Raw genomic sequence first — 4,260 nt, 5'->3', positions numbered from 1 at the left:
CAGGGCCCCAGGAAGCAATGGCAACGTCTCAGAAAAGCTTGGAGCTTACTGAAGGGTCAGTGCTGGGCATCAGGAAGAGACGGTAGATGGAGGAGGGCATGGGACAGGGGTTCAGGACACCAGGTGCCAGATAGCGTAAGGCCTGCCACCAAGTCAAGCTGCCATGCCTTGTCTGTGAAGCGGGACGAGATTTACAACACTGAGCATGGCTGGCCTCTGGCCCCAGGCTTGACCCATCCAGAGCCTTCTGCTCTTCCTAAGTGATTTGCGTTGGCCTTTCCTTGCTCGTAAAATTTTATGAGTCTCTAGTTTTCTAAAGCAAAACAAATATGACCTCCCCCGCCAGGCCAGTGCTCAAGGCTGCCCTGGTCTTTCATGATGGAGCCTCCCCAGCCCTTTTCACTTCTGCCTCCATAAGACAGCTGGAGGCAATGAGGCACAAGCCTCCATGCCCACCCACCCCTTTCCCTCTAGTCCTCACTCCTTTTTCAAGGTCCATTTCTGGGTCATCTTCCTTCTTGAAGACCCCTATCCACCTGGTCTCGGTGGGTCTCTTCTCTCTCTGAACTTCACGATAGGAATGAAGTGCTGCATCCCAGTCCGGACCCTCCAGATTATAAGTTGTGTGAAGGCAAGGACTGTTCCTGTGTTGTTCACCAATGTATAATTTCCATCATCTAGGGCACTAGCTGGCACATAATAGGTGCTCAATAAATGTTTGCCGATTTACTGGATTCCATTTTTTATTGTTTGTTTTGTTTCTTGGATACAATTTGGTTGCCCCAAGTATACTGCAGGCTCTTCAAAGCTTAACCCTGGTTCCATAACAGATACCTGTAATATTCTTGTCCATTGATGAAGGTGGCCATCAGAGCCCAGAAAGAGTAGTTACTATATAAGATTGGGTAAGGTCGAATGTCTTTGCTGATGCTTTTTCTGGAATGCAATTTGAAATATGAATCAAGAGGGCTTCCCCGGTGGCGCAGTGGTTGAGAGTCCGCCTGCCAATGCAGGGGACATAGGTTCCTGCCCCGGTCCGGGAAGATCCCACGTGCCACAGAGCGGCTAGGCCCTTGAGCCATGGCCGCTGAGCCTGCGCGTCCGGAGCCTGTGCTCCGCAACGGGAGAGGCCACGGCGGTGAGAGGCCCGCGTACTGAAAAAAAAAAAAAAAAAAAAGATACTGTGGTGGGTTGAATAGTGACCCCTAGAAGATAAGTCCACATCTAAATCCTTGGAGCCTATGATTTTGACCCTATTTGGGAAAAGGGTCTTTGCAGATGTAATTAAGTTAAGGATCTTGAGATAAGATTCATCCTGGGTTACCCAAGCAGGTCCTAAATCAAAAGACAAGCAACCAGACTTCCCTGGTGGCACAGTGGTTAAGAATCCACCTGCCAATGCAGGGGACACGGGTTCGAGCCCTGGTGTGGGAAGATCCCACATGCCACAGAGCAACTAAGCCTGTGTGCCACAACTACTGAGCCTGTGCTCTAGAGCCCGTGAGCCACAACTGCTGAAGCCTGCGGGCCTAGAGCCCATGCTCTGCCACAAGAGAAGCCACCACAATGAGAAGCCCGCACACCGCAATGAAGAGTAGCCCCCGCTCGCTGCAACTAGAGAAAGCCTGCGTGCAGCAACGAGGACCCAACGCAGCCATAAATAAATAAATAAATAAATAAATAAATAAATAAATAAATAAATAAATAAAAAGACGAGCATCCTTATAAAAGACAGAAGAAGAAAAGAGACAAAGAAGTGTAGAATGTGATGTGAAGGTGGAGGCAAAGATTGGAGTGATGTGGCTACAAGCCAAGGAATGCCAGCAATCATGAGAAAGTAGAAGGGGCAAGAAACAAATTCTTCCCTACAACCTTTGTAAGGGATGCGGCCCTGCTGACACCTTGATTTCAGACTTCTTGCCTTCAGGACTGAGAGAATAAATTTCTGTTGCTTTAAGCCACCAAATTTGTGGTGAATTTTTGCATCAGCCCCAGGAAACTAACACAGATTTCAAACCATATGAGCCTTTAGAAGCCTTACTCTCTGTCATGACAATCCATGACTCTGTGACTCCAACCTATACCTCAAGTCAACAAGAACTCTGATGATTCTGCCCCAGGAAATGCTGTCCTTTCTCTACTGGGCTTGTGTCCCTTGAGTGCTGCATCTGGAGATTAGTACACGTATAGACATGTGCCAATATATCTGATATAAAAATCTATATTGAATACCACCATGGGGATTTGGTGCAGTCAACACTGAACAAGCACTGAGCACTGGGCTGGGCACCAGGGATACCATGAAGATCCCTTTCCACTGTGTAATGCTTTCAAGTTTGCAAGTCACATCCCTGTGCATCGGTCTATTTGATCTTCACATCACCCTAAGGCAAAACATTTTATACCTGTTTTGCAGATGAGTAAACTGAGGCTCCAGAGATATTAAGTGCCTTGCTCAAAGTTATGAAGCAGGGCAGAGCTTAAACCCAGATTTCCTGCCTATCCCTTCCAGGATACTAATCTCCCTCCAAACTCAGTGTTTTGGAAGTCCAAGGAGAGAAAATTGAAATATCACGTCAGGGAGCCGGCAGCATTCTTAGAAGAGGCACAATTAGAGGAGAGTCTTGTAAGATGGTAGAATCCCAGTAGATCGGGGCAGGCAAATTATGGTCTGCAGGCTAAATATGACCAGCCTCCTGATTTTATAAATAAAGTTTTATTAGAACGGAGCTTCATTCATTTGTTTACGTAATTGTCTATGCTACAACTGTAGAGTTGAGTAGTTGTAACAAAAACTGTGTGACCTGCAGTCACTAAAGTATTTACTACTTGTCCCTTTACAGAAAAATCATGCCAACCTCTGCAATAGATGGCTCCATGTGTGTGGGAGGACCTTTGGGGATGGAGGTGAATGCCTCCAAGATAAGGAAACCCACAGCTTCTGGTTAAAAGTAATTTTCAATTCCTTGGAGTAACTATCTTTCTAGTCGTAATTATAGCAAACACTTATGTGGTGCCTGTTATGTGCCAGGCAGTATTTTAACTGCTTTACACATAGCAACTCTTCATTATTATTTTTTTCTTTATAAATTTATTTATTTATTTATTTATTTATGGCTGCATTGGGTCTTCGTTGCTGTGCGCAGGCTTTCTCTAGTTGCGGCGAGTGGGGGCTACTCTTCGCTGAGGTGCGCAGGCTTCTGCTTGTGGTGGCTTCTCTTGTTGCAGAGCACGGGCTCTAGGTGCGTGGGCTTCAGTAGTTGTGGCTCGCGGGCTCAGTAATTTAGTTGCGGGCTCTAGAGCTTCGTTGCTCATGGGCTCTAGAGCTTAGTTGCTCTGCGGCATGTGGGATCTTCCCAGACCAGGGCTCGAACCCGTGTCCCCTGCATTGGCAGGCGGATTCTTAACCACTGCACCACCAGGGAAGTCCTATTATTATTATTATTATTCCCATTTTATAGATGAGGAAACAGGGACAGAGAGATCAAGTAGCATGCCCAAGCTTGCATAACTAGCAAGTGGTAGAGCCTGTGTTCAAAGCTGGGCAGTACCGGCCAGAGGCTGTATGTGGAACCACCTGCTATGATGCAGGCCCAGTGCTCGATGCTATAAGAAGAGCCAGCTGTTTCTCTCTGCTCAGACATTTCCTACAATTTTCCTGACAGCCCCACACACCCTGCCAGTCATCTGGGAGCAGAAGAACACCATTCACAAGATGGTGACTCTCTTTTGATGCACTGGCCTTGGGAGGTCAGGGAAGCTATGACACAGTAAGTGTAAATGCTTTTCTGGAACAGAGACAAAGTCCTAAAGCCATGATGCTGTGATCAAAGACAGCATCACCAGCTGAGTAAGAAAGGGAGAGAAGCTGTTGGGATCCTGTCATGACGCCCAGAGCCTAGTCACCCAGCCCTGAGGATGTCTTCTATCCACTAAGGCTGCAGGACTGCTGAAAGCCACACCGTGACTGACTGGAGAGGATCAGAATGATGGGCAAGCCAGTAGCTGCAGCATTGAACCCCACCCTATCAGCACCAATCAGCTTTGTTCAGCTGCCTAAATATCCTATCGTGGCTTGTTTCTCATCCCTTTGCAAATGTGATTGGTGCAAGAAAATTATCTGGCATCTTATCTGGAGACACAGAACTTCATACTGATTATTTCATCTGAGGGTGGGGGAGGGAGGGGGGAAGGAAGGAGGCCCCTGTGTGGGTGTATGTTTAAGAGCACACTGGAGCAGGCACCCACCTGCGGAGGCGA

This window comes from Tursiops truncatus, chromosome 16, assembly GCF_011762595.2.
Source record: "Tursiops truncatus isolate mTurTru1 chromosome 16, mTurTru1.mat.Y, whole genome shotgun sequence".
Classification (NCBI taxonomy): Eukaryota; Metazoa; Chordata; class Mammalia; order Artiodactyla; family Delphinidae; genus Tursiops; species Tursiops truncatus.
The sequence above is the reverse complement of the archived record's forward strand: the minus strand, read 5'-3'. Positions refer to the sequence as shown.